Genomic DNA, 13,483 nt, shown 5'->3' with positions numbered 1-13,483 from the left:
CTACATAAGAATCTATCCTTTTTTTTACGTTTCGGTTTTTCTTATATATAATGAAAACCTTTTTAAAAGTAAAGACATAAATGAAAATGAACTTGATATTCTAGCAATATATTTTCTACTCTATTCTATTTTTATAATTTGTAAAGTAGAAAAATGATAATTTTTTTTTTCAAAAAAAGGAGGGTCCCTTTTAATTATGCGATACAATCTGTATTCAAATATGATATACATCCTAAATAGATATGCTCTGGGACGGAAGGATTCGAACCTCCGAATAGCGGGACCAAAACCCGTTGCCTTACCGCTTGGCCACGCCCCATTTTCCATTTTACATTAATAAAGACTATTATTGATATTGGTTGTTCGTCAATTCCAGTTCAAAAATTTCTATAAAAAAAAAATTTTGCGACTAGTATTTTATATGCGTATCTACATATCTATCTATATCTATAAATGGATATAGATAGATAGGATAAAACTAAATTGATTGATCATTACATACAATTCAATTAAGATATTATATAGAAGGAAGTATGATTTCTTCAATTTTTTTGATTTCAGAATAAAAAATATTTTGAAACTGGAAAAGTTCAAATAAAAGAAGGATTCTCGAGATTCTTATCTTATTTGATTCATTTTTTTACTTTTATTCATAACTCTTTATTTTCCTTTTTATTGTATTATGTATATAATGCAATAAAATTGAAAATTAGAATGAAAAAAAAAAAACAAAAATAACTTTTATTTTTTTTAAAGAACAAAATGTTTGTTATGCTTAATATCTTTAGTTGGATCTGTATTTGTATTCACTCCGTCCTTTATTCCAGTAGTTTTTTTTTGGAGAAATTGCCCGAAGCCTACGCTTTCTTGAATCCAATTGTGGATATTATGCCAGTAATACCCGTACTATTTTTTCTTTTAGCTTTTGTTTGGCAAGCTGCTGTAAGTTTTCGATGATATTTTTAATTTGAATAATGTCGTAAAAAAATTCAGAATTTTTCAGAAAACTAAAACTCGAACATTTTAACAATTTATAAGATCAGATAAGTCTTACAGTGTGACTTCTGGATTCCAATATTGAAATTTTTCAATATATAGGAAAAAAAGGGACCTTCTCATCATTTACGTTTTTTGAATTGAAAAAACCTAATCCGATTATTCGATTGGAACCCCTCACCAATCGAATACCTAGATTACAGAAAAAAAGGATTTTTGGTCAAAAGAATTATTGATAATTTGTAATAAAATAATCTACTCTTACTATCAATTCATTTTCGAAACTCATATATATATATCTCCTCATATCCTAAAAAAACTTCATTTTTTAGAAACTTAGTATCTTAGTATTAAAAGAAACAAAATATGTTGTAATATAAGAGAATCTATTCTCTTTCTTTGTCGTTTTTTAATTATCTTGGAGATTTCATAATGCTTACTCTAAAACTTTTTGTTTATACGGTAGTGATCTTTTTCGTTTCTCTTTTCATCTTCGGATTCCTATCTAACGATCCAGGACGTAATCCAGGACGTGAAGAATAGAATAAGAAAAAAGTGGATTCTGTGTTTTCTTGCTTGTGCGGAATTTTGAAATATTTTTAGGATTTTCTCTATTTTAACATCTTTAACTAGTAAATAAAAAAAACAAGTTCAAAAAAAAATACCAAATTATCAACGGAAAGAGAGGGATTCGAACCCTCGGTACAAGAATTTGTACAACGGATTAGCAATCCGACGCTATAGTCCACTCAGCCATCTCTCCCCAATTGAAAAAAAAAAGAATTACTTTGTTTATGTTATATCACATAAACAAGAAGAACAAAAAGGGAGCTTAAAAAAAAAAGAGACTTGCTTTTTTTTTATTCTTTTTTATCTTATCTATCTTTTTTTTATTATTCTATATATTTTAGTTTTCTTTTTTTCTTTTTATACAGCCAATGAGCCCGGCCAGTACCTAGTCGGGCTCTTTTTCTTTTATTCCCATGAATATTGAAGAAAAATTCTTTATTTGAATATATTTTATTCGAAAAAAAAATATTTGTAAAAATATTTGTAATTAAAAAAAAAATAAGAGATACGGATAGATTCCTATGAGATAAAACCAAAATAAGATAATATAAAAATGTTCTCTTTTCTTACTCCCTCTCTTTTTTCTGGTAACGTAAATTGTATATATATATAACCTTCAGCAAAATAAAAAAATGAAAATTATCCCGTTTTTCAAATTTCATTAGAAGATTCTCTAATGAAACATGTCAATACTCGACTTATTAGAATATTATGCCTCCCATTTCTTTATTTTGTCTGATTGCTTTGTTCAACAAAAGATACAATAATGATATTGTAGCGGGTATAGTTTAGTGGTAAAAGTGCGATTCGTTTCAAGGACCCCCCAAAAGTTAAGGGATCCCCCATTTGATTCATATGCCGATCAAAAACTTTATTTTTTACTTAAAGGGACTCCTTTATACCCCTCGATGAATTATTTGCGGTATAATATACATTATTGTAATTTGTATACAAGAAGAATCAAATCGAATTTGACAAATTGAGTTTTAAAATTATGAAACATAAGTTTTTGGAATTGGATCTATAATCCGAATTTTTTGAGTATTACTAAAGGATCTATGGAGAGAAATATACAAAGTTTCTTTCTAATCGTAACTAAATCTTCCATTTTTTTGCATAGTAAAAATTGAAGCAAAATAGCTATTAAACGATTCTTTTAGTTTACTAGAGACATCGACATTTTTTTAGCTCGACGGAAATTTTCTTCTTTTCCTAAAGATTTTCTGAAATAGAAATAGAGAACGAAGTAACTAGAAAAAAAACATAGATTGTTAGAATATTGCTCTTCTAGAGGGATCATCTAAAAAGCAAGATATTTGAAACCTATTCATACAAAAAGGCTGACATAGATGTTATGGGTCAATTTTTTTTATTGTCCATCTCTTCATTCCGTAAAGGAGCCGAATGAAACAAAAGTTTCACGTTCAGTTTTGAATTAGAGACGTTAAATCAAAATGATGAATCAACGTCGACTATAACCCTTAGCCTTCCAAGCTAACGATGCGGGTTCGATTCCCGCTACCCGCTTCTATTTTATTCTATTTAAATCTATCTTTTTTCTTCGAGAATGAATCTAGAATTCTTAAAGAATTTGTCAATTCTTCATTTTCATTTCTTAATTTAGTTTTAGTTATATATATTCAATTATATTCAATTGATTTTTCTTTTTTATTTTTTTTTTCTTTTATTCTAAATATTTGATTTATTTTATTTTTATAATTTCTAGAATTCTTTATATTTGTTTGATTCTTTAATCTTTTTAATAAGGTTTAGTTAAAAAGGTTAAAGAATCAAATATAAAATAGAAGCGTCCATTGTCTAATGGATAGGACAGAGGTCTTCTAAACCTTAGGTATAGGTTCAAATCCTATTGGACGCAAGTTGTTTGCATATCTAATTTCAACCTTGTCCTTCTATTTTTTTTGATTTATTACATTTTGATTCGAATTCATTATATATAATATTCAAATGAAATAAAAACATATTAAAAGATACTAATTATAAAAATTGGAAAATTGAATTACAAAATTATTTAATGATTCATCAATTTTTTTCTACTTGTTCCTGGAATAAAAAGAGTTCCATCTGTTCTTTAATAGCGTCCTTTAAAAGGGCTTCTGCTTCCCCAGTGAATGTCTTGGTAGAAGATATGATTTCTTTGAATTGAGGTTTATTCGTCTTTAAGTAAGCACGTAACTCAACAAGAAATTTCCTTACCTGTCCAATTTCTAATGAATCAAGATAACCATTCGTTCCGGTATAAATAGTTACTATCTGTTCTTCCACAGTAAGAGGAGCTGATTGGGATTGTTTAAGCAACTCGCGCAATCGTTGACCTCTTGCTAATTGATTTTGAGTAGCTTTATCTAGATCAGAAGCGAATTGTGCAAAAGCTTCTAATTCTGCGAATTGTGCTAATTCCAATTTTAATTTACCAGCTACTTGTTTCATGGCTTTGATTTGAGCCGCCGATCCAACTCTGGAAACTGAAATACCAACATTAATAGCGGGTCTTATTCCAGCATTGAATAGATCGGCCGATAAGAATATTTGGCCATCTGTAATGGAAATTACATTCGTAGGAATATAAGCTGAAACATCTCCCGATTGAGTTTCAACTATTGGTAAAGCAGTCATACTTCCTTCGCCTAACTGAGAACTTAATTTAGCGGCTCTTTCCAAAAGACGCGAATGTAAATAAAAAACATCCCCTGGATAAGCTTCGCGACCTGGTGGTCTTCGTAATAGAAGAGACATTTGCCGATAAGCCTGTGCTTGTTTGGAGAGATCGTCATAAATGATTAAAGTGTGACGTTCACAGGTACATAAAATATTCAGCCAGAGCTGCTCCTGTATAAGGCGCGAGGTATTGTAATGTAGCTGGAGAATCCGCTGTTTCAGCTACTACAATAGTGTATTCCATTGCTCCTCTTTCTTGTAAGGTAGTCACCACTTGAGCCACAGAAGATGCTTTTTGACCAACAGCTACATAAACACATATTACATTTTGTCCCTGTTGATTGAGAATTGTATCTGTGGCTACTGCTGTTTTACCTGTTTGTCTATCTCCAATAATTAATTCTCGCTGGCCCCGTCCTATGGGGATCATCGAATCAATAGCAATAAGTCCTGTTTGGAGAGGCTCATATACCGAACGTCTTGAAATAATACCGGGAGCGGGAGATTCTATTAATCGAGATTCCGAAGCTGAAATTTCTCCTCGACCGTCAATTGGTTTAGCCAGGGCATTTATAACACGACTCAAATAAGCTTCACTTACAGGTATCTGAGCAATTCTTCCTGTTGCTTTTACTGAACTTCCCTCTTGTATCAGCAAACCATCACCCATTAATACAACACCAACATTTTTTGATTCCAAATTCAAAGCAATGCCTATAGTACCTTCTTCAAATTCCACCAATTCACCCGCCATTACTTCATCAAGACCATAAATACGAGCAATACCATCGCCTACTTGAAGTACGGTACCAGTATTTACAATTTTTACTTCTGTATTATATTGCTCAATGCGTTCACGGATAATTTTACTAATTTCATCTGCACGAATGGTTACCATGAAAATATCTTAAATTTATTTTTTATAAGAAAAAAATGATGCCTATACTCTATTGTATAATAGAAAGCCTAATCAGTTATTTTTTTATTTCATCATCCCAAACATGCCAATATTAGCACTAACAGTACGTAAATGTAACTCGTTGTTCAAGCAACTATTTAGAGTTCCTAGAGCTCCCTGTAAGGCTTGTTGTAAAACCCGCTGTCGAACTTGATTAATAACTCTTTGTTGTTCAAAATCAATAGCTTCGTTTTTGTAATTTTCTAATTGTTCCAAAGTCGTATAAATTGAATTAATTAAATTCAATTTTTCTCGTTTGATCTCAGAATAGCCATTCACCCGAAACAGATCTGCTTCTGTTTCAACTTTCCTTAAGCGGGCCTGGGCTTTTTCGAGCTGTTCAATGGCGTTTTCCTGTAATTCTTCTGAGTTTCGAATAGTTCTCCAGATTTTCTGTTTTCGATTATCTAATAAATCACGTAATGAAAGTAGACTCTCTTTCCATCCATTTCAAAATGTCTATGATCTCTTCCCGAACCAAACATGAATCTTTCGATTCATTTGGCTCTCACACTCAATTACTTATCGGAAATTTACCAATTTTTTATGTAATGAGCCTATCCTCTCTTCTCTATTCAAAGTGAAAACAATTACCAATATAAGACTAGAATATTCGGAGGACTCTTTTGACCAAACAAATATATGTCAACAAAGTTGTTTTTTTATTCAAATCCAAAGACTTCTTTTGAATTTATACATAGGTCATCCATCGATTACGCATCGTACAAAGGGGAGGTTTAAATTCACCCGTTTTTTATTTCTCGCCATAAATAGGATTCAAGCCATTTTTTTTATCGACATGAGTGTTTTATATCGAAAAAAAATCGAATAATTTTTTTGAAACCGTTTCCTTTCTGTATTAATATAGCGGTAGAAAGAGTACTACACTGCGTATAGACTTCAAACTCTTTTTAACCATGGTAATAGTCCAAAATTTTTGGTAAATAGAGAATCAAAGTGGATTACCAATAAAGCGCGAAATGCTATGGTTCTTTAAGATTTTTCTTAATTTATTCAAAAAAGAAAATGAATTCAGAAGTAATTCGCGGGATTCTGCACATTTTCTTAATTCTAACTAAACTAAAAAGTGCAGTTTGGTTAAATCCAATTTATTCTTTGAAATAAACAACTCGCACACACTCCCTTTCCAAAAAAAACCAGTAGACCTAACACTACACTAAGATTTATTGGATTTGTTGCTAAAATATCGGTATTAAACACGAAACTTCCGGCGGATGGCCAGGAGCCCAAACAAAGGAAAGAATCGGTTATATTTTTCATATGATCTCATCTCCTCTTATGAATAGACTAATTATCTTTCTAATATTCCTATTAGATAGATAATATAATAATCTAATTGGAATATATAATTATAGAATTTGATATAATTTGGATTGGTCAATCAATTGGAAGATTCCCTAAAAGAATGATACTTCTTAGAATTAGATACCAGTTCTTTTATCAATTGCAAAATCTATCTAGTTTGAACACTTTCAAAAAATTATCTTAAAAGAAATAAAATAAAAGAGGGGTTCATTGGACTAAACAAAAAGAAGAAAGAGGGTGAATAAGTATGTGAATACCTTTCAATTAGTCCTTCTCCTGTGTTCTTATCCGAACAGATAAAGAATTGTAGGAGTGAATTATTAATATAATTCGAAAAAGGAAGTCCACATATGTATTTTTATCTTTTTAGGATTAAACAAAAGGATTAGCAAATAAAAGTGCTAATGCTACAACCAGCCCGTAAATTGTTAAAGCTTCCATAAAAGCCAGACTAAGTAATAAAGTACCCCGTATTTTTCCCTCTGCCTCTGGTTGTCGTGCAATCCCCTCTACAGCTTGCCCTGCGGCAGTGCCTTGACCAACCCCAGGTCCAATAGAAGCAAGCCCTACGGCCAATCCAGCAGCAATAACAGAAGCGGCAGAAATAATTGGATTCATGAGAATTTCCTCGTAACCTACATATAAAAGAAAGAAATAGTTAATGATATAATCGACTAATAAATTCTGACTTCATTTTTCAATTACCAAGACTTTTTCAGTTAAAGTAATTAATAAAAATAAGAATTAAAAATTGAAAATAATAGTTATTAAACGAATTACTTCGAGATTTCTTTTTTCGTCTCGAACTACATAGTTTTGGGGGTGAATCTGTATAATCTTTGTTCTTCTCTTACCTTAATTTTGGAATCATTCTTTGAATTCTTCGTTTTTTTATACAATTTCTTTAGTTTTTTAATTTTCAATTCACAATTAGAGCTGAAACGCAAGGACTTTGCTTTTCTATCCCTATAGAAATTGACAGTAATAGCGAGGCCTTTTTTATATAGAAAAGATTAGTTATTTCAGATATATGGTTAGTTCATATAAAACTAGTTCATCTATAATATCATATCACATATACATAGGTTTCTTCTATGCTGTAAACTAATTTTCTTTGTGTTTTAGATTCAATCGAAATTGAAATTCATTCTTTGAAACCTAAAAAACCTTGACTGATCCCCTCACTTCTATTTTTTTTATCATGTTTTTTTTTAAGCTCCCCTTCCCTCTTTTCTTATTCTCTTATCCCATATGGATACAATCAATCTAAATAAATTCATTCGATTTCATTAATGTTTCAAAGAAATATAGGAAATTGGGTGATCTAAATGTTTTTAATTATCTTTTGATCAATTGTTGAATTAAATGTGAATCAAACGAGAATCTACTAACATTCTATATAGTATCTTTTTATCACACATTGTAAACGTAAATATCATACAGAATTCTAATTCTAGCTATTCATTTTTTTTGAATATCCAAACTAATATATACTAATCGAATAGATCTATCTATATCTATCTATATATCTATAGATAGATGTTTATTTTGTAGATTCTATTGAGCCACAATATATGTGTGGCAAGCTAAACAAAAAAGACTATTTTTGAGAAAACTAGTCAATGATGGCCTTCAATGGATTCACCTATATAAGCCGCAGCTAAAGTAGCAAAAATGAGAGCTTGAATACCGCTTGTGAATAATCCAAGGAACATGACAGGTATAGGAACTACTAAAGGTACTAAAGAAACAAGAACAACAACTACTAATTCATCAGCTAATATATTTCCGAAAAGTCGAAAACTAAGGGATAAGGGTTTTGTGAAATCTTCTAATATGTTAATCGGTAAAAGGATTGGAGTTGGTTGGATGTATTTACTAAAATAAGCTAATCCTTTTTTTGAAAGACCCGCATAGAAATATGCAACTGATGTAAGTAAAGCTAATGCAACGGTAGTATTTATATCATTTGTGGGTGCAGCTAACTCCCCATGAGGTAATTGGATGATTTTCCAAGGTAAAAGAGCCCCTGACCAATTAGAAACAAAAATAAATAGAAACAAAGTTCCAATAAAAGGAACCCACGGACCATATTCTTCTCCAATCTGAGTTTTGCTCACGTCTCGAATGAATTCAAGAACATATTCAAATAAATTCTGACCGAAAGTGGGAATGGTTTGCAGATTTCGAATAACTAGAATGGCTGAAACCAATAAGATAGCAATTACAACCCAAGAAGTAATAAGTACTTGGGCATGTACTAGGAAACCCCCTATTTGCCAATAGAAATGTTGACCTACTTCCACAGCAGATATATCGTATAATCTTTTTAATGTGTTGATAGAGCATAATAAAACATTCATATTGTCCTGTCCTCTAAAAAAAGAAGTTGAAAAAAGGGAATTATTTTTATTCAAACATCTCCTTTCCCTTTTGATTTGTCTACTTTCATTTTTGATTTTGAATACCGATACTAATTACATAAAATTTTTGTTTGTTTTCTATTTTCATTTTTGTGCAATTTCTTACTAGTATAGTAAGCGATTCCATAAATCTATGAACCCCTCGAAGCAAATTCAAGAATTTTTTATCTTATTATTAATCAAGAATTTCGTATATATCTAGACCGACCCTCACAAATTGCAAAAACTAATTTGTTAAGAATTAATCGAATTGAGGCTATAGCATCATCATTAGCTGGAATTGAAATATCAGCGAGGTCCGGGTCACTATTTGTATCAATTAAACAAATTGTTGGAATTTCCAAAGTTATACATTCTCGAAGAGCCGTATATTCTTCTTGTTGATCGACGATTATTACAATATCTGGTAAGCCCTTCATATATTTAATGCCGCCAAGATATGTTTCCAATTGAGCTAATTGTCTCTTCAATATAGCGGCATCTTTTTTTGGAAAACTATGAAATCTCCCCGTCTTTTGTTGCATTCTCAAGTCCCTGAACTTTTGAAGTCGTGTTTTTGTAGTATACCAATTCGTTAACATACCGCCGAGCCATTTTTTATTAACATAATGACACCGAGCTCTTATTGCAGCCCGCGCTACTGAATCAGCTGCTTTTTTTTTTGTACCAACAATTAAGAATTGTTTTCCCCCACTTGCTGCATCAAAAACTAAATCACAAGATTCTGATAAAAACCGAGCAGTTCTAATAAGATTTGTAATATGAATACCCTTACGCTTTGCAGAAATATAAGGTGACATTTTAGGATTCCATTTTCTAGTACCGTGGCCAAAATGAACACCAGCTTCCATCATCTCTTCCAAAATTATGTTCCAATATCTTTTTGTCATTTATAATTATCCCCACACTTTTCTTTCATTTCCAAATAGAAATTAGATCAATTTTTTGAAATGAAAGAAAGAGACCCAGTATACTGAAATAGAAAAAAATAAGTGTTCCGAAGGAACCTTCTCTTCTACTGAAAATTTGCCGTTGATAAAAAAAAGATCGGGCCATTTTTTCTATTTCATTGAATATGATTCGTTTATTTATTATGTTTCTTTTATTATACAAAATATATACAAAATAAAGTGACCGGAGATGAATACGACCTTAAGAATCATTATTTTAGGAATTCTTAAATCCTAGATTATTTTGATGTATCACATAAATTCTTTTTTTTGTTTCCGGGGTAATCTTGTTATATTGCCTTTGCTTTGAACGGTATATTATTCTTTTGAATCCAGTACCAACTGGCATCATTCCCCCTAAAACAACGTTCTCTTTCAGACCTTTCAACCAATCTATGCGACCCCGGAGAGCGGCTTTTGATAAAACTCTAGCAGTTTCTTGAAAACTTGCTTCAGATATGAAACTTTGAGTATTCAAAGATGTTTTTGTTATCCCCAATAATAGAACTCGATAGCAGATCGACTCTTCTAAGGAACGCCCAGCTCGTTCGGCCCGCAACAATCCAATTAGTTCGCCAGGCAAAAAAACATTAGACATTCCATCTTCTGAAACCAATACTTTTGATGTTATTTGACGCACAATAATTTCTATATGTCTATTATGAATGTGAACTCCCTGGGATCGATAAACTTTTTGAATTTGATTAACCAAAGAAATACGACTTTGCGCTATAGTTAGCTCAGCACTAATGAAGAATCCCCAAGGAATGCCAAGAATTCTTGTTATACGCCCATTCCAAGTATCCACTCTCTTTTCTAGGTTTATGGATATTGAATCAATCGAACGAACTTCCAATACCTGTTCTACTTTTGGAAGACCTTGTGTTATATCACCTGATCTCGATTTTTGATATATAAATGTAACTAATATATCTCCTTCAGAAAGTATTTCTCCATAATGACCATGAACAGTTGTTCCAGGAGTCGCCAAATAAGGGTTAGCCGATCTTATTCCTACAGAATCCATTTGAACAGTTAGAATTTGACCCGATTTAAGGTGTGGTTCATTTTTCGTTTGAACTATACATACATTTTCGCAAATAAATTGACCAAGACTTATTATGGGAAACGTTTTTTTTTCACAATAATTATGATGGAAAAAATGCCAATTCAAATAGAATGGATTTAAAAGGATGTTACTAGATAGATCAGATTTATAAATGATCTCGTTTTCGTCTATTAAATAATATTTTAATACTTGAAAAGTTTCTTTTAATTTGTCAAGTTGCCCGTTTTTATTTATCGAGATCTGATTATTAGTAATTAAAAGGTAAAAATAAAAATGGGCAACTTGAAGGGCTATTCCTAAAGGACCTAACGAATTTTGAATTGGAATCAGAGGATCTCTTTGAATTGGATTTATTTCTTCTTTTATCCCATTGTAATATTTTCCATCGTGGAATGATCGTATTTGAAAACAATTCGATGATGACAAAATTATTAAAGATCGGCATTTCTCATTTCTATTCAACAACATATGAATAGTTCCATGATTTTGACTAAGTGATTGTTGAACTTTTTCCCTCGGATCTATAAAAAAAAATGGATTGATGTTGGTCCAGTCCGACTCATTATCCAAGATAAATCTTGAACCGAGCGGATCTTTCCTTTTTCTTATATATGAAATATGGGATTTTCCTAAGTCCATTTTTAAGAAATATCTAACCAAACCTTTTATACTTAGTTCAACAAAAGAAGCATGCCCTTTTTCGATAGAAGACAATTTTTTGTCTTGATCCCAATTTAAGACTAAACAAGTCCGAACTAATTGAATACTTGTATTAGAATTAGAAATTCCCCGAATTGATTTTCCATTTCCAGAAAGAATATAATGAATAATTTGAAGTTCCAAATTATCTCTTTCTTGTAACATATCTTGGGAAAAAAATTGGATTAAATTGATCCTATCTTCTATTTCATATAAAATGACCGGTCGAACCAAAACAAAATACTTTTTTTTCATAATTGTGATCCATTGAGCATAGATCCAATTTTTCATTTTTTTTTTTGATCCTTTTGAATTTTTTTTTACCGTTCTCGGTGGTATCAACATGGCACTGTGCCGGGATATCTTATCCATTTCTCCGGGAAAATAGATATTCCCGGAAAATATTTTTAATTGAATCTTTTTTTTTTTCTTCTCCAATCGAACCAACCCGCTTACTTGACTTCTTATATTTACAGTGATTGGTGTATCTACTTCAATAATACTATTGTTCCGTACCATTATGGAAGAAAATTCTGGTAAAATATACACTTCTTCGGGAATGAAAAAAAATTGATCTACTTTAATTTGGTATTTTGTCTTAAATTCTTGAATTCCTGGATACTCGATTAAAAAATCCTCTTTTTTAAAAATGTAATTTATATCAATAGTCCTATATTTAGTAATACCCGAGCTCTGTGTTCGGTATTGAGGATCATCGAAATAAGCAAAAATACTATTTCTACGAAAAATACCATGGATTGGTATTTCAATCGAGATACTGGAATCTAACATTAGTGCTTTGTCTCGTTCTTGAATCGATTGGAATTGAAATGGAATAATGAATCGATTTCTCCGCCTCTTTGCTAATAAATCCGTAGTATCGTGAAAAATAGCAGGATGTGTAAAATGACAATGATCTTTACATAGGATTTGATTATTTTTTGAATAATCTGAAATCCTTCTTTCTTTTTTTTCAGAAGGAGTGAAACGAAACAAATTATGTCTTACTTTATTATTACTTGCTAAATGGTTACAAATATCTCTTTCTCCTGTAGAAAGATAATGAATGTTCAATTGATCTTGATCTTTTCGGGTTGAAAAAGAGACTGAAGCGGATCTGTCTGATTTTCCTGATAAAATCCATAAATGACTTGTTTTTGGTAAGATATGGACATTACTATATTTAAATTCTGATGCATGATACACATCCGTACTCCAATGCATTTCTCCTTCTAAGTCAGAATAAACATGTTTTCGAACTTTTTCTTTTAAATTAAAAGTATATGTTCCTGCGAGAATCTCGGCAATCACTTGTTCTGATTTTACATATTGATTATTTTGAACTAATAGAAAACTTTTTGGTGGAATAGTCACATTATGTATAATGTCACCATTTTCAATACTAACATACAAGTCTATATAACATAGAAAAGCAGGATGCCCGTGACGTGTACGTGTAGGATGAACCAAATCCTCATTGAATTTAATTTTTCCATTATAAGGTGCTCGCACCTGTTCGGCAGTCCCCCCTGTGAATACTCCGCCAGTATGAAAAGTTCTTAATGTTAATTGAGTGCCCGGTTCTCCAATGGATTGGCCCGCAATAATACCTACAGCTTCTCCTAATTCCACCAAGTGACCTTGAGTAGGACTTTGACCATAACACAATCGACAGATCCAAGATGTATTCCTACAGGTAAAAGGAGTTCGTATAGATATTGGTTGTGTTTGAAAGGTTTTCAATCGATTGAAAAGTCCAATTCCAATATCTTGATTTCTAATGGCAATGCATCGTGAACCTCTGTATATATCG

The 13,483-nt window shown here is 31.4% G+C and overlaps 1 non-coding gene across 1 annotated transcript; it reads left to right on the top strand.

Annotated features, from left to right (window-relative positions):
• The first annotated feature begins 3,373 nt into the window (after positions 1 to 3,373).
• Positions 3,374 to 3,445, top strand: TRNAR-UCU (transfer RNA arginine (anticodon UCU)). Its single transcript has one exon. It is a non-coding gene; the product is annotated as a tRNA-Arg (tRNA).
• The last annotated feature ends 10,038 nt before the right edge of the window (positions 3,446 to 13,483 follow it).

This window comes from Vigna unguiculata, unplaced genomic scaffold (genome assembly GCF_037176805.1).
Source record: "Vigna unguiculata cultivar grain cowpea cultivar isolate G323 ecotype 2 unplaced genomic scaffold, ASM3717680v1 ptg000165l, whole genome shotgun sequence".
Taxonomy (NCBI): Eukaryota; Viridiplantae; Streptophyta; class Magnoliopsida; order Fabales; family Fabaceae; genus Vigna; species Vigna unguiculata.
Note: the sequence above shows the minus strand (reverse complement) of the source record. Positions and strands in the feature narration are given on the sequence as shown.